The sequence below is a fragment of the Cebus imitator genome, unplaced genomic scaffold, assembly GCF_001604975.1.
Source record: "Cebus imitator isolate Cc_AM_T3 unplaced genomic scaffold, Cebus_imitator-1.0 Scaffold39, whole genome shotgun sequence".
Classification (NCBI taxonomy): domain Eukaryota; kingdom Metazoa; phylum Chordata; class Mammalia; order Primates; family Cebidae; genus Cebus; species Cebus imitator.
Window position 1 is genome coordinate 10337648 of NW_016107354.1, and position 18428 is coordinate 10356075.

Consider the following 18428-nt stretch of genomic DNA (forward strand, 5'->3'; position numbering starts at 1 on the left):
CGCTCTGTGGAACTGTCTGGGGTTCCTCTTACTCAGTAATTTATAATCTATATTCTTACTTCAGCCTGCCTTCTGGCCTTCCCTCTCTCACATGTCTACCCAATCTCATGTAGGACAGCAGAATATTTTTATTGCTGTTTTATTTTTTTAATTAAAGAAAGAAAAAAAATGCTTTTCATCTTTTTTCTTTTTCAGTCAGTTTCTTTCAGTCAGTTTTAGTATCTCACTTTCTATCTGTTCTTAAGGTTTCAGTTTTCTGCAACTGTGACAAGTAGAAGGTGGATTTCATACTTTTACCTGGGTGAGTGGATGACTTCTCTTGATTTATTATATGAATAACCCAATCCCTGAGGAGGATGAGGAGAACCATGAGCCAAGATTTGAGTGGAAAAATAAATAGGATTCAAAAGAGAATGTCCAAAAGATCCAGTCTTTCCTTTTTTGCAAGTACAAAAGATAAAATAAGTTTTCCCATTGAGATGTCAATCACTGGTTTGGTTTTCTGAGATGGGCATCTTTGGAGAGAAGACAGTGATTTTTTTTTTAACTTTTCTTTGAAATTAATTTTAGACTTAAAAGGAAGTTGCAAAAATGATACAGCAAGTCTTGTATATCTCTCACCGTTTCCTCTAATATTAACATCTTACATAACCATGATACAGTTATGAAAATCAGGAAATTAACATTGCTGCAGGACTATTAATCAAATTCCACACCTTGTTTTAATTTTACTAGTTTTTTTTTAATGAATATAGGATTTTTTTCTGTTTCAGGATCTTGTCGATGACCCCACATTTCATTTAGTTGCTATTTCTTCTTAATCTCAAAAATGTTACAATTTGTCAGACTTTCCTGTTTTTCATGACTTTGACACTTTTCAAGACTATGGCCAGTTATTTTGTAGAATGACTCTTAGTTTGAGTTTCTGACATTTTCTCATGATTAAGTAATATTATTTTTTCTGACAAGAATACCATAGAAATGATGTTGTCTTTTCTCTGTGCATTATGTCAAAGGATTCCTGATACTGATATGTCTTATTATTGGTGATGTTAGTTAACCTTCATTGCTTGGCTAAGGTGGAGATGGCCAGGATTCTTCACTGTGAAGTTCTTATTTTTCATTTTGTAATTAAAGAAAGCAGTAATTTGTAAAGGCTTTTTTCCAGGCCTCAACTGAGAAACTGCTTTTGAATCACTGAAGTGAGAAGGTGTGTTCCTGTGGGTCTCTTTGTAGAAGAAAGAGAAGGGATGGAGAACGCCACCTCAGTAATCCCTGATCTTATTTTTGCTCTCTCTTCCATCCTCTGCCTCCTGGGTTCAAGCAATTCTCGTGCCTCAGCCTCCCGAACAGCTGGGATTACAGGTGTGTGCCAACAGGCCTGGCTAATTTTTTGTATTTTTAGTAGAGACAGGGTTTCACCATGTTAGCCAGGCTGGCCTTGACCTCCTGACTTCAGGTGATCTGCCTGTCTGTCTTAGCCATCCAAAGTGCTGGGATTACAGGCATGAGCCACCATGCTCAACTCCTGAAATAGCTTTTGTAGACTCTTGGTGTAATAAAAAGGGGGGAACTCTTTTCTTAAGAATGCATTTCCAAGGTAGGTAGGGATATATTTTATGTGACTTGTAAAATTCCTTGTATGGAAAACAATTACTCTTTCACAATGCATCACTGTTCCTGTGAGAACTTATCCAGTCTCAGGATAGCGAGAACTCATTACCGTGTGGACAGCACCAATTCATTTATGAGAGATCCACCCACATGATCCAAACACTTTCCAATAGACCCCACTCCCCAACACCCCCACACTGGGGATCAAATTTCAACATGAGTTTTGGTGGGGACAAATCATATCTAATCGTAGAAATCACCTTTTTAGGGAACTTGACTTTTGAAGCTTTCTTAATGTTTAAGAGCCATTGCTTGGCAAACTCTGGTCACAGATAAAGTTTTCATTACTGTTTCAAACTCCATGAACATATGAGTAAGTTTCCGGTACCTTCTTGCATTTTTATGTCCAAGATCAGAGAAGAATACCTTCTAATGTCTAGTAAGTTTCATCTCCAGTTCAACCTGCACATCTTAACAACTGTACTGATCTCGTAAGACCTTGCTGCTCATAGTGTGGCTGCAGACCAGCAACAAGAGCATCACCTGGGGCTTATTAGAAATGCCATATTTCAGACCCCAGCGGGCCTTATGAATCAGAACCTGCATTTTGACAAGTTGACTCATGTGCCCCTCAAGTTTGAAGAACACTTTTAAAGTGTTTAGAGTGGTGCTGCCTTCTAGATACCTGCATGAACTGAGCTTATTAAAAATTTGATAAAGGCAGCTTCATGATGATGGTGGCCAGGAAGCTCTTTCAGCCCTAGTGGGCATTGTAGAGTTGGAGAATGTAAGAGGAATTATGCTAGCACAGGATAAGTTGATTAATTTTGAAGTTCACTAGTTGCTTTGGAAGGTAGGAGGGTGACCCTGGATATATTAGCTTTCTAGGGCTTTATTGACAGTGAGAGAAAGCCCTATGACACAGAGCCATCCCATCTACCTTTTTGAACGGCTGTAGATTGGGCTTAGGTGTTTCAAGTTTGCCCAGAATAAATTATTCTAAAATCAATTTACCTAATGGCCAGTTTACTTAATGGTAATTTCCCCTAATGGTACTACTAACATAAAAATTCATGTTTGTGAAATTTATAAGAATTCACATGTGATAGGAACGTAAATTGGTTTTCGTCAAATTTGGTTTCAGATAAAGCTGCTTTAGGCAAATGTTCACTTACATGTATTAGCTCTAGGCAAATAGATTTTATAGATAAATTCACCTGATCCAGGTGTCCTCTCCTGAGGAGGGAACAGGGAATTCAGGGTAGGTGGTGGGAATGTTTAGTCTCTATTTCCACTAGCAGTGATACTGGGTGTGGAGGAAGCTCCTGTAATAGCAAGTGGGCTGGGTGGGAGCTTGCTACACTGGTCTTACTACTGGCCCCCTGAGAGGCCAGACATAGTCCTCACCTGTTTCAGTGTCTCACTGTGAATGACTGTTACCCTCACCTGTTTCAGTGTCTCATTATGAATGACTGTTACCCTCACCTGTTTCAGTGTCCCATTATGAATGACTGTTACAACTTAGGCTTATCTGGGCTCCATCTTCTAAGCTTGTTCCTAAGCACTGTTCTTCTTAGTGACCCTTACACCTTTTATGAGACTCTTCACAATGCTCACGTTTAGCCTGTGCTTTTCATGCTGGGTGGCTTTATCCCAGTGTGACTTAAACTGACCCAGGCTTTGTCATAGAGCCATGTTCTGTTCTTTCACAGTACTTATCCATTTCCAATTTTACATTTATTAGTGTGATTGTTTTGTTAGCAACTGTCTCCCACTGGATTGTAAGCTCTGTGAACACATGGATTATGTCTGTTTTTGCTCGTCATTGTGTCTTTAGAAGCTAGCCAAGCACCTAGCAAATTGTAGAGACGTAATATTTTTGGAATAAATGAATGAGTGTATTAATGAACCTCTGGCTTTTATTAGAAGTAATAAATTACATATGGTACATCTCACAGATGATTATGATACATCAAACTGCCTTGACATTGAAGTTGAGAATCACTGTAGAAAATAAAAGTTTCTTATCAAGGAGGCAATTCAGTAAAATTAGCATTTAAATAATCATGACAATAATAATAACTGACATTTATTGAGTTCTTATAGCAAGCCAGTTATGATAAGTATTTTACTATAAAATTTATCTCACTGTATTTGTTGAGAGCTCCAGTCTTCCTAACAGAAGCAGTCACTAGAACATGTTTCCTAAGGCACCCACTCTCATCCTCCAATTCCGTGGAGCCATCAGTCCCAGGGACAGAGGGGGGTTCCACGCTCGTCCTGTGAAGGGTAGTTTGTTTCCATCTCGTGGTGGATGACCCCATAGCCAGCTGAATGTTCTCTGCTTATGGTATCAGCCTTCTGAGTCTTATGGGTAGTGGATATTTCAGTTATTGGACAGTTTGGTCTGTGTTGATTCTCATAGTTCATTCTTCCAAGGTCTGGCTTAGGCATCCTTGTCCTAGTTTTGTGTCTTTGCTCATCATTTAACTTCTATCTAACTTGCTTTCTTCACTAGTTAAATGAAGATGATAATATTACCTCCTCTAGAGGGTTGTTCCAAGAATTTACTGCAATATTGTATATAAAGTAATTACTGAGGTGGTATGCGGTAAGACTTGATAAATGTTAGCAATTATTATTTTTTTATTATTATTTAAATGGTGCTTTTGCTGAATTACCTCCTTGATGACTAACTTATTTTCTATAAGAGTGATTCTCGACCAGCATGGTGGCTCACGCCTATAATCCCAGCACTTTGGGAGGCCAAGGCGAGCAGATCACCTGAGGTCGGGAGTTTGAGATCAGCCTGACCAACATGGAGAAACCCCATCTCTACTAAAAATACAAAAGTAGCTGGGCATAGTGGCGTATCCCTGTAATCCCAGCTACTTGGGAGGCTGAGGCAGGAAAATTGCTTGAATCTGGGAGGTGGAGGTTGTGGTGAGCCATGCCATTGAACTCCAGCCTGGGCAACAAGAGCAAAACTTTGTCTCAAAAAAAAAAAAGAGTGAAAGAGTGATTCTCAACTGCAATGTCACAACCCTTTGTTGTATCACAATCAACACTAAGGTGTGCCAACTGTATTTTGTTACTGTTACTAAACGCTAGATACTTATTACTATATTTATTCATTTATTCCAAAACTATTAAGTCACTACAATATGCTAAATGTTATGCTAGGCTCTGAAGATACCATGGTGAGCAAAAAGAGATATAGTCCATGTGTTCACTTATAATCTAGTGGGAGACAGATATTACCGAGATAATGAGAAAAATATGTACGTAGAAACAGAGATACCTGTGAAGGAAAGGAGCACAGTCTTATGAAAAACCCTAGGTGGTGGTGGGGAGTGCATGTCAATAGACTTCCTGGGAAGGTGACATTTAAAGTGAGAGCTGAATGAGTAGAAATGTTGGATAAGATAAGGGTGATAGCTGTGAAGGCTATCACCTTCACAGGAATGGCTGAATATGGTAGATACTTAGGAACAGAAGCAATAGAACTTGCTGATGGTGTGCCCATCAGGTGCTGGGGAGAGAAAGGTGTCAAAGACAATGCTTAGGTTTTTAGCTTCTGTTCTGATATAGGATATAATGGATGAGGCCCAGGTTTTGGGGAAAGAATTAGGAGTTATGTCTTGCGAGTATTGAGTTTAGGGTATCCAGGGAGAGATGTTGAGTAAATAGTTGGTTACAAAAGTATAGAGTTCAGAAGACAGGTCTAGACTGGAGATATAAATTTGTGATTCATTTATGTCAGAAGGCACTCTAATGTGTTAGAGTGGAGTCAGGGTACATGGAGCCACTGATATGATGTGCTTTCTGAGAGGTGGAGAAAGGACTGGAGTTAGAGGTAAGAAAACAGAAATTTTGCATAACTGCTGACACCTGTGGGAGTGTTTGAACATCATCTATCAGTCCTGACATAAAATGGTTCGAGAACTGCTAGGCTGTAGGAAAAGGACTAAATGTCAGTGGTTGGGTCTATGAATCTTGCCTCAACTTACCTTTCTGTTGCTTCACAACTCCTCTGATCTCTTTGTATACATCTTCAGTGCTGTTCATACGTCTTCTTTCTTTGTTGCCTGAGCACCTGAGACACATTTCTTCCTTCATGTTTTTACATTTTCCCCACTCATCAAGCACTTCTCTTACCCATCTCACTCCAGTCTAGATCATTCTTCTACATCCAGCTTCTTTTTGAAACATTCTCATGTCACCATTCAAGACTGGATTTCCTCTCCTTGTTTTAAAGGTCAAGGTTGTATTGTTGTCTATTATTCCATAAGTTTTTATTTTATTTTATCGAGTGACATGTAAATTCTCTGATGAGAGGCATATGTCTCAAAGGTTTTTGTATTACCTAGCACTTGTTACTTATCTTAACACTTAGTGCCTTCCTTGCATATATGATTTTCAATCTTGCTTTCACAGCATGTAAGCCTGGCTTAGCTTTGAGAAAATGGGCCTTTACCTAGTTGTAATTTGGATTTGTGCTGTAGAGAAGTGAGTGATTTTAATTTTGAGTGGGAGAATATGTATCAAATTGAAAACAGTAAAATAAAATGCTCTGTATATAAAAAAAGCTTTCATATTACCTTAATTGGAAAAACTATAGAACAGTGAGAATGCTATGCTATAATTTTTGTCAAAGAGGTGGGACAAAATAGCATATTTATACTTGCTTTCATAGCATAAGAAACCGTTGGAAAAAATGGTCTTCCTAACAAATGATGCTTGCACAATTGGACATTTGTATTAAAAAAATTAGCTGGACACAAACCCTACATCTTTTAAAAAAACTAACTCAAAATTGGATTGTGTACTTTAATGTAAAATGCAAAACTATAAAACTCGTAGAAGAAAACACAGGAGAAAAGCTACATAACCTTGGGTTCAGTGATGCGCTATTAGGCACAACATGAAGAGTGATCCATGAAAGAAAAAGTTGTTAAGTTAGATTTTTATTAAAGCTAAAGTTTTCTGTTCTACCAGAAGGATTATTAAGAGAATTTTAAAAAGTCATAAATTGGAAGAAATATTTGAAAAACACACATTTGAGGAAAGATTTATACTCAACATATATAAAGAACACTTGAAACTCAATAATAGGTAAAGAAACAACCCAGTTTTTTTTAATGGGCAAAAGATCTGAATAGACATCTTACCAAAGAAGATATATAAATAGGAAATAAGCATATTAAAATACTTAATATCATTTTTCATTAGGGAAATACTAATTAAAACAATGAGATACCATTGCACACCAATTAGAATGGCTAAAATCCAAAAAAAACCCAACAATACCAATTGCTGGTAGGAATGAATAGCAACAGGAATTCTTGTTTATTGCTGGTCTGAGTGTAATGTAGTACGGCCACGTTGGAAGACAGTTTGGCAGTTTCTTACAAAGCTAAATATAGTCTAATCACAAAATCCTGCAATTGAACTTCTAGGTTTTTACTCAATTGATTTGAAAACTTATTTTCAGAAAAAATCCTGCATACAAACAGGAAGCAACCAAGTCCTTCAATAAGGAAATGGATAAATAAACTGTGGTACACCTATACAATGGAGTATCACTCAGCTATAAAAAAAGAAATACATGATTAGGCCATGCAAAGACATGGGTGAATCTTTTTTTTTTTTTTTTTTTTAAGGTTGATCTTATTTGGATGAATCTTTAATGCATATTACTAAGTGAAACAACCCAATCTGAAAAGGCTGAATAGTATGTCACTCCATTTACGTGACATTCTGAAAAGAGCAAAAAATAATAATAATATTAAAAATAAAAGAAAAAAAGATGACAAACAGATTAATGATTTCCAGGGCTTTGGGAGTTGGGGGAGAGTTAAACTGGTGAAGAACAGAGGAATTTTTTAGGCAGTGGAACTACTGGGTGCAATTCTGTAATGGTGGACACGTGACAGTATGCATATGTCAAAAGCCACAGAACCTTACAGCACAGAGAGTAAACCTTAAGGTGTGCAAATTTTAAAGAATCATTTAGGAAGTTAAGAGATCCCACAATGGAATTCAGAATGTAACAGTTATCTAACTGTATTACAAATGCATGAAACAACCTCAACAACAGGGATTGGGTAAATAGGAGCTGACTTCAGGAACTTTGGAAATGAATGGAGTATGTAGCACTAAAGGCCGAAGGAACTTATACTTCACTTGGGTTGATAAAGTTGTTTACCTGAGGGTATTGGTTAATAATATTAAAGCCACTATACATGTATACAGAAAGTGAATAGTTAAGTAAATGGATGGTAGATCATGGGAGATTACAGATAAGCATGGGACAGAGACTAGAATTATATATGTGATAATGGATTAGCGTTTAATACATCAGTATGAATTCATGTTTAGCTTAGTTTAGGTATAAATAGATACATATAGAAATATTTATAGATATGTGTATATATATTGATTGTTATACACACACATATATTTATTTGCTCTGTTGGCTGAGAGAGCCCAGAAGCAACAATACCTTAGTAGCAATGAGCACACATAGTGGCCAAATCTTGATTTCTGATACCATTCTCCAAAGGAAGAAGATTTCCTTGGAGAAATGGTTTATTTTAGGATTGGATCAGGAAATACACAAGATGAGCCTTGAGCATCTTGTAGTACTAGAAAGTAAGGAAATTCTCAAAATAAATCAAGAAACACAATGATGGGAGTAAGTCAAAGAAGCCAAGTGAAAACGTCCAGCAGCTAAAGCTGGAACAATTTGAGCAACAAAATAAACAGTGTTGGATTATACCCCAAAATAAAAAAATGATAGCCTATGAATCTACACTGATATAATAAATGTTTTAATAAATAAATGAGAACAGATAAATCTTCCATGCAGTAAAATTCTAAATAATTTATATCAATATTCCACCCAAAAGGAGGTGGAACATAACTCCCCACTCCTTAAGTATGAGTTGCATAGAATGTCTTCCCTCCAAAGAGGACAGTATAAAACTGGGAGGGGAAAGAATATTTTTATAATGGAAATAACTGACAAACACTTAGTCAGGGAGATTAACCATGACAGTAACATCAATAGTGATGTTATGTAGTAGAATGCATTCTTGATTTGATGCTGTGAGAATTGCACGTTACTTCTATGGTATTCCTCCCCAAAAGTCACAACCCTAGTATAATTATGAGGAAAATTAGACAAATCCCAAAGGCAGAAATTTTACCAAATACCTGGAAGTACTTTTCAAAACTGTCAGGGTCATTAAAAAAACAAGGAAAGTCTGAACAGCTATAAGGAGCCCCAGAAGATATGACAAACAAATCTACTGAAGTATCCTAGATAAGAATATGAAAAAAGATATTAGGTTAAAAACTAGAAAATCTGAATAAAATATAGACTTAGCTAATAATAATATATTAATATTGGTTAATTAATAAGGCAAACTGGGTGTGGGATATATGGAAACTCTAATTTTGTAATTTTCTACAAATATGAAACTATTCTAAAAGAGTTTATCATGAAAAACTTTGTAAGAATACATGGGACACAAACACTAGTTGCCTATGAGGGTTGTTGGATACTGGGAAGACTGGGCACAGGATGGAGGAGGGAAATTTTTCACTGAGTACCTATATAGATACATCAGCTTATTTTTGAACAATAGAAATAAACAACTTTAGAAAATTGAAGACTGTATTTCTTGTTTGGGAACGATAATATTTCTTCTTTAAGCATTTTAAATAAAATTGACAAAGAAGTATAGAAGGTGCTACATATGGCTGAGTGTGGTGGCTCATGCCTGTAATCCCAGCACTTTAGTAGGCTGAGGTGGGTGGATTATAAGGTCAGGAATTTGAGACCAGTCTGACCAACATGGTGACACTCTGTCTCTACTAAAAATACAAAAATTAGCTGGGGGTATGGTGGTGGGCACCTGTAGTCCCAGACAGTAAGGAGGCTGAGGCAGGAGAATCACTTGCATCTGGGAGGCGGAGGTTGCAGTGAGCTGAGATTGCGCCACTGTACTCCAGCCTGGGAAACAGAGCAAGTCTCCATCTCAGAAAAACAACAAGTGCTGCATATGTTTGGTCATTAGTACGATTACCATTGCCACTACAACTACAACCACCATGATATATTTAGTACCTATTTTCTAAATCATGATATTAATAAACATCTTAATTTTGAGTTCCTGGATATTCAAAGATATTCCTTAGTCTTAAGATGCAGTTGTGTGATTTTAAGCTTAGTGCCTTTGGCTTGGTTGCTTAGTAAATATTTTTATTTGACTTTATTTGCAGGCCTTGGCAATCAAAACCAAATGATTCGTCTCCCCTTGTCCTGGTAAATTAGCTGATTGGGTGTTTTTATTTTAAATATATTCTGCCAATTAATTTTTTTTATCTTAACTTTCCTGAGGTTTCATGTCTTTTTCCTGGTTCTCTGGGGAAGTTAAAAGCCAGCTTTTGCTTTATTAAAATACAGCATGGCTAATACCATATGGATTTTTAAAGGCTGTAATAGAACAGTTTTGAATGGGCATAAAGAGCCTGAGTTTTACATTTCATTTAACAGTGAGTGTTTTATTTTCAATAAGAAAGGTACTTTGTAATTGCTGTCACGATTAATCCCTTGCTATATGTTTGCTAAGAGGATTGAGTGCGGAACTAATATGTGACCTTACAACTATAAGTCAAATCACCAGGTCTAGTCTAAACAAGAGGAAGGGGAAGGCAGAAAAACACTTCTTTCTGAGAAAAGGCAGAATTTGTATGCTTTCAGCAGCACCACACCTTTGTGAGGCTGTTTATTTCCATGTATATAGAAAGAGATAAAGAAGGGAAATCATAATCTATGTTGGATATTAGGCATTTTGTAAGGCAGTTTACAAATGGATGTCATTTTATTCTCAGATCTGTGAAGTACCTGTTTATTTTCTACTAGATGAAGAAAAGAAAGCTTACAGAAATGGTTCACACATGGATTGAATGGCAGAGGGGAGGGATTGATCACAAGATGTCTGAGTTCTGAAGCCCCTTTATATGTTTTTTTTCTGGTATACATTCTTTTTCCATATTGCTCTGAATAAAGTAAACAGAAGTTGAGAGTACCAGAATTTTGTCTAGGAAAATCAGGACTTTCCTTTAGTTTAGTCAAATAGCTCTGTAGCCTTAAAAGGCACACGGACCTGGAACCCAAAGATACCTGATTCATGAAAGAACCACCAAGGGGGCCACTTCCATTTGTGTAAGCCAGAAAGAAGCTTGAGACCAAAATGTTTGGGTTTGATACAAGAAAAATAATAGATTAATGAAAAAGGTATCAGAGTAGTCCTAAGGTATTTATTTTTTTAATTAGCCTCTGAAATCCATGTATTGTAAAAGATATAATGGTTTATTTATATTAAATTACATTTTTGGTAGAATTCCATTTTTATATGTTAAAACAAATGCATACTTGTATATCTGTGGTGCTATTTGTAAGCAGAAAATCAACATTTTGAGATTTGGTCATCTGGCCAATGACCCAGGCATTTAGTAAAAACATACTTGTTATAGTTTTAATTTTTAAAGGTATTATAAAAATCTGTATACCTGAAGTTGGAGTGTTCCAGTTTCTATTGATGTATTAAAAAACTACCCCAAAACTTATGCTCACAGTTTCCTTGGATCAGGAATTTGGGCAGAGCTCAGAAGAGATGGCTTATCTCTGTTCTACCACTTTTGTGGCTTCAGTGGGAAGAGTGGACAACTGGGCAGGCCATCTCGAGGTGTTTTCACTCACAAAATTGATGTTTATACTGGCTGTTGGCTGGGATCCCAGTTGGGGTTGTCAACTGGAGCACCTATATCACCTACATGCCGCCTCCCCAATATGGTCCAGACTTCCTCACAGTAAGGTGGCCTTAGGGTAGTTGGACTTCTTAAAAGGTGACTCAGGGTTTAAAGCATGAGTGTTTTCTGGTAAACAAGATAGAAACTGCGTTTATACATTTATGGGAGTCATCAAGCATTACTTTTGCCTTCAAAGTACTTACAAGTCCATCCAGGTTCAAAGGGAGGAGACAGTTCCCACTTCTCAAGGGATGGAATGTGAAGTTCACATTGCAGACAAGTATGCAAAATGGGAGATGTTGTGGCTATCTTTGGAAAATACAGTTTTTTCAGCGGAATATTAAGCTGTGTAATTCAGTTTATCTGTGACAACAGATAATGGCAGCAGTGTTCACAGTACAGGAGATGACTGTGTTCATGCCTACTGCCATTTCTTTGTACTTATAGACTAGCAATAACTTGTGCCCATTGTTAGTTTTCAGCTTTTTTCTTTTTGCCTTTCTTCAGTTTCAGGTTTCTGTACCTCTACTGAGTCAAGGTAGACTAGTAATCTCTAAATCTCATTCGTTATTATCAGGAAAAGTTTATTTTTGTTTACATCCCAGTTCAATGTTAATCTGTGTGAGGAAAGGTATCTCTGCTCCATGAAGTCATTTATAGACCCAGACTTTTTCCGCCATATGGTGCCACCACCCAACAAGGCCTGAGAATTCTCCATTGGACCTCTGCAACTAGCATGGATAAGGTACATCCTCTGTTAACTGTTTTGGCCTGGACATGATACACAGCACTTCTTCTCATGTTTTTTTTTTTTTTTTTTTTTTTTTTTTTTTTTTTTTTGTGGCAGATACTCATATGATCCCTTCTAGATTCAAGGGAGCTGGGGAATATAGTATGTGCCCAGTGCCGAGGGGCGGGGTGCACATCTGCTGCATTCATCTCTCCTTCCCCTCTCCTCCAGGCTGATAAGGAGTCTGAGGCCTGAATGTTGACAGAATATCAAGGATAGAATGAAACTAATTGACCAACCATTAGCATAAGAATTATAGGAATTTAGACCTGAGCTGGACTTTAAAAATTATTTAGTTTAATATTTTAAAACTATTATTAATAGCTTAAAACTATCAAGCCAGAAGAATGAAATCTTATGGGAAACTCCAATTTACGTAATAGGTGACAATGAAGTTGCTCTGGTTAAAAAAGTTTATAGGCCTCATCTTTTCCCTCTGACATAGACTCTAAGGGCCTTTTGAGGAATTCTAGGGCTCTGTGGATCAGATATAATTACTTTATTTAAGACACAGAAAAAAAATGAGGGACAGAGGGGCAGGGACATGATATGCCAAAAATTACATGGTTTGTCTATGGTAGATTTAAAGTTGCAACTCAAGCCTCAGTAGTCCCACTACTATTCACTTAAAAATGGTGCAACTGCCTCTTTTTCAGGACACATAGTTATTGAAACCCCTGGCCTAAGGTGGGCACGGTATACTTGCCTTGTGTTGTTGGCTTTATCTCTTTATTAACTAAGCGGTGGACATAGGACCAGGAAAGAGACAAGAACTTCAGCATGGGCCAGGTGTGGTGGCTCATGCCTGGAATCCCAGCACTTTGGGAGGCCGAGGTGGGTGGATCAGTTGAGGTCAGGAGTTCAAGAAAAGCCAGGCCAACATGGCGAAACCCTGTCTCTGCTGAAAATACAAAAATTAATAGGGCGTGATGGTGGGTGCCTGTAATCCCAGCTACTCAGGAGGCTGAGCCATAAGAATGGCTTGAATGTGGGAGGCGGAGGTTGTAATGAGCCAAGATGATGGCACTGCACTCCAACCTGGGCATCAGAGTGAAACTCCATCTTAAAAAAAAAGTTTCAGCATGAACAACTGTAGCATTTCTTTACAGAGTGATGAGATTAGCATAAAGAATGAGGGCTGGCACCTGGGTCTGCAATAGTATGACTTGGCAGCATGCGGCATCATGAGAACCAGGGATGAAGGCTGCCCGAGCACTTGAGCTGTTTTATCCACTGACCTTGATGTGATCATACCACTCTACCCAGTGAGGAATACAATGTGGTGGAATTAGGCAAACCTGGATTTAAATCTTGGGAGTTATATGGCTGCAGGCAAGGCACTTTATCATTTTGAATCTCAGTTTTCACACTTATGATAATAAGTAACATTTAAGATTATTGGCAGAATTGCAGATAATATATTTAAAACACCTGACACAGTAGAAAGTAATGGGATGTTGCTACTGACTACACCCACTTTGGTGTCTGTCTGCCAGACTCAGGTTAAAGTCATGGCCCCGCCTCCTATAATGGTCTGAGCTTCACATCTTGAATTTCATATCTGTAAAATGAGGTAGTGATTAAAAATATGAACTTGAGTTGTTGCGTAAAGCATGTAGCCTGGAACTAGACTGCTTTTGTTTAAATCCTGGATCTGTTCGTATCTACCCGTACAAACTTGGGCAAGTTATTTAGTATTTTTGTACCTTTGTTTCTTTTTTTATAAAATAAGGATGATAATAGTTGGGTATTTTTAAGGTTGTTATGAGGATTGCTTGAATAAATATTTGCAGACTAGTGCCTGGCCCATAGTCAGTACTATATAAATATTTGTTAAAACAAGTAAAAGATCTTACAGGCTTGTGGTAGGAATTGACATGAAATATACAGATGTAAAGGCAGCTCTCCTAGTAATGATTAGTACTCAATAATTATTACCTATTATTATATACATAATATTAGCTATATTGTTTTTGTTATCATTGTTATTATTATTGCCCATAAAAATAGAGTTACCTTTTTTTTTTTTTTTTTTTNTGAGATGGAGTCTTACTCTGGTTGCCCAGGCTGGAGTGCACTGGCATGATCTTGCCTCACTGCAACCTCCACCTCCTGTATTAAAGTGATTCTCCTGCCTCAGCCTTCTAAGTAGCTGGGACTACAGGCATGGGCCACCACGCCTGGCTATTTTTTTTGTATTTTTAATAGAGACAGGGTTTTGTCATGTTGGCCAGGCTGGTCTGAAACGCCTGAGCTCAGGTGATCCACTCACCTCAGCCTCCCAGAGTACTAGGATTACATGCTTGAGCCACCACGCTCAGCCAAGTTACTCTTTATTGTGGTCCTAGAAAGTCATAGGCACTATGCTGGGAAACTTATTTTTTTAAAACTATCTTTAGGATTTTTCAGGATTTGTGGAAATGATCCACCCAGGTACTCTCTCTCTATATATGTGGTGGCTTGTTCCTTTTATAGAAAGTAGCTGGACACCTGCCTGGGTTTCTCTGTATCTGGAGAGTCCTGCTAGGAGTATACACTGGGAAAGAGTGTCGTCTTATTTCCCAAATCTGTTTTGCTTTGACCTCCCCACCCAGACTCCTAGGAAGCAATGGTTTATTCAGGGCCACAGAATAATCACTGTTGGAATGTAGGCAGGTACTGCACTAACTCTGGAGCTCTTTGGAGTGTGATATATTTCTTGAAATAGCTAGCATATATCCTTGTAGAATAACTGGAAAAGAGACATTTTCTAAGAAATGTTTTACCTTTACTTGTGAATTGGTGCTGGATACCATCTAAAATTAACTTTTACTGTTTTCACAATATTACGTGTATATATATATATATATATATATATATTTAAATATATATAATCTCAAAATAGGATACTCTTGGTATCAATTTTGGGGAAAATGATAAAAATTTTAATAAAAACAACTTGACTGATCTTTACCTATATTTTTAGAATTATTGTTCCTGAATTTATTTCCAGATATACTAAGGAATTCAGATAGTCTTATGAAATCTGACTTCAGTTCATGGTAATACTGATTGTACCTAATGCTCAAGGGTGGACCTTTGGGGATTATGCATGTTGATTCTAGGTGGAATCTACCTTGCACTTAAGCAAAGTCCCAGGCTTTAAAAATTTGGCTAAGTATGGTGTGTGCCTATAGTCTCAGCTACTTGGGAGGCTGAGGCAGGATAATTCCTTTAGCCTGGGAGGCAGAGGTTGCAGTGAGCCGAGATCGTGCCACTGCACTCCAGCCTGGTGCCTGGTGACAGAGCAAGACTCTGTCTCAAAAAAAAAAAAAATTGGCTAAATAAATAAGGTTGGAAAAGATTTGCCTTCATAACATTTTGTGTGAAGGGTGTTGGAGTATTAGTTTATGGGAAAGTCAGTGTAAACATAGTTGTGCACAGCCCAGAGCAAAGCAGGTGATAGTGGCACTGTACTTCGCATTAGAACACTTCTGTAGAAGTGCGTTTATTCCTGGATGCTGTATTTAAGTAGAAAATCGATTTATTTGACCATGTGTAGAGCATGGTGACCAACATGGGGAAGGCTGGAAAGAGGAAGAAGGCAGAATCCTTGTCCAGGAGAGGCTCGTAGTTTAGATGAAGATGGGAGTATAAAGAAAGGAGACAGGGATGCTTGGCTCGAAAAAGAAAGAAAGAGGAGGGACTATCATTGCTGTTTTCAGATATTTGCAGGATAAGCAGACTTTCCTGGGAGCAAAGGCAATTTGTTGGAACAACACACTTGGCTGAGGTCCAAGGCTAAGAGCTTACAAAATCTTTGGCTTACAAACTCTGGTTTATAGTTTTGTCATTTATACAGCTGCCCTCCCTATAGACTCTTAAGAAGACCCCAGTACACCTGAGTCCTAAAGAGAGAGTACTAGTGAGGGGTAGACTGCTCACTGGATACCGCCTATGATCACTTCCAGGGTCCTCCTTCTGCCTGCCAGCACCACGAGGTTCCTATTCACTTGCTCATAGCATCAAACATCTGCTCCCCTCATCATGACCACCTGGCCAGGAAATAAGGAAACACCTGGCATACTACTGTAGTGCTTCTTAAACATAGATGTTAATGAACATGAATCATCTGAGAGTTTTATTGAAATGCAGATTCTGCTGTAGTAGATCTTGGGGTTATCCCAATAATCTGAATTTCCACAGGTGATGCGGCTATTGGTGGTCTGTAGGCCACACTGAGTCACCAGGTTCTACTACAGAACATGAGTCTTTCCTCCAGGCTACAGCCGAATCCCATCGGGCCAAATGACTTCCTGCTCAGAGTTGACTCGTCTTTATTTGTAGAGCATTACAGCCTGGAAATATTGCCTTATTTTCCTCCCAGCCCTCATGAAAGAATTTTATCCAGATGTCTCTTAGCCATCCAGTGTTTTTATTATCCCTAAGGCCGCTTCAGCAGTTATCTGACATGTTTTTTTCAAAAATATATCATCTTGATTTTCATCCAAGTTGCGTGAGATGCAGCAGTTTTTGAATATGTGCAGGATGCGGCCAGAAACTTTAGTCTAAGATGCAAGTATCATTTGCCTGACATTAGGACAGACTTCTTTTCTCCTAGCTATATATTTGTGATTACCCCCAGGTAACCACTGACTCCAGTGCTTTATAAAGTGATCTTTAGAGGTCTGTTTATAATACATTGAACACTTGCTCAATGAGGCCACAACCCCAAGCATAATGATGAAATCTAGTTAAATGTATTTGCCTCCCTGTTTAATAATTCCATCAGGTGACTTCTATGAGTATTTCTAATTGTCGTTGATTGAAGCCCTTTCAAGGTCATGTTGCTTCCCCCAGTAGTTGCTTATTGGTCAAAATAAAGTAGTTGAGAGATTTCTCATGATGTGTGAATCCTGGTAAGATCTCAAATATAAGTTCATGCTGTGTTTCTATACAGGTGCTGAATAGTCTTGGGCAAGATACTTAATATCTTTGATCATCTATAAAATAGGGACAATGATATCTACCTTAAAGAAATTAAAAAGATATCTATGAAAGCACTTGCCATATTCCTGGCACATGGAAATCATTTATTAAATGACTTTTATTGCCTCCTCATTTGTTCCTTTTAGGCCACTTTCTACCTTTTTTGGGGGGGAGGGACATATTTTACTTCCTTCTTCACTAGTCACAAAGTACCTTCAGAAGTGGGATATATATTTTAAACCGCTTTTTAGCTTTTCATTATGTGTTCAGTAAAGTCATGTTGAATCAATTAATGAATGGCCAATAGTCTGTAATGTCTTCTTGACCTCTAAGTTCTCTGTTTGATTCTTTAATGTTCTAACTACTTAGAAAAAATTGGAAAATTCTGTTAAAATTAATGCCTTCTTTGTTTAAAGCATTTCCTTCTGTGTAGTTTTATAAAGTATGAATTACATAAATTATTACTAATAAGTATGAACCTGGGCCCTGAAGCTGGCCACTATGGTAAAAATAGCCTCTTTTAGTTTATGACCTTGGGCATGCTTCTTTGTACTGGTGCAAATGAGGTAGGTCAGAGGCTGGTCTTGACTGTGCTTGCCCTTCACTGTTTACTTTGGAAAGATCTCTTGTGAAAAATAAGCAAGAAATATGTATTTGTTCTTTGGCATGAGTTTTGGGATTCAGGCACAATAGAGGCTGAGTTTCATGGCATATTCATTTTAGTTCTCGTAGAAGATGCATTTTGTCTTTTAGATTAAATACAGTCTGGCTAGTGGGGTTAGCCAGCTCAGTGGATTAGAATAGAAGCAGCAGGTCCTTCCAAATCTAGGGATTAAGCCTAGTTACCTGTCTAGGCAAGTAGCTCTGGAGTTGCCTATATGAATGTGTTGTTGGAGTTATCCATGGGGACTAGCAGTGCCTGGTGAGGCTGTCCTCATGACTTTGTCATCATGCCTCTGGGACGGGCAAAAACTGGCAGAAAGTGAACACACTGTTAAATTTAGTTTGAAGCTTAAATCTGGCTTGGGTATGTTTAATCCTTAATCTCAGTTTTTAAGTTTTCTAAAAAGGATGATAATACCAGTCTTATAGGTTTTTTGAATGATAAATTAGTACATGTGAAATACCTAGTGCAAGACTTGGGAGAGAGATCAGGCCCAATGTTGATGACAATGACACATTTCAGAAGAGAGGCATAGGAAACAAAATAGTTCTGGCACCCGTGAAAGTACCA

General features: G+C 37.8%; 1 protein-coding gene across 3 annotated transcripts in view; it reads left to right on the forward strand.

The window, feature by feature from the left end:
• Window positions 1-18428, forward strand: part of NELL1 (neural EGFL like 1) — an 888103-nt gene that overhangs the window by 136861 nt on the left and 732814 nt on the right. The gene's annotated exons all lie outside the window — the stretch shown is intronic.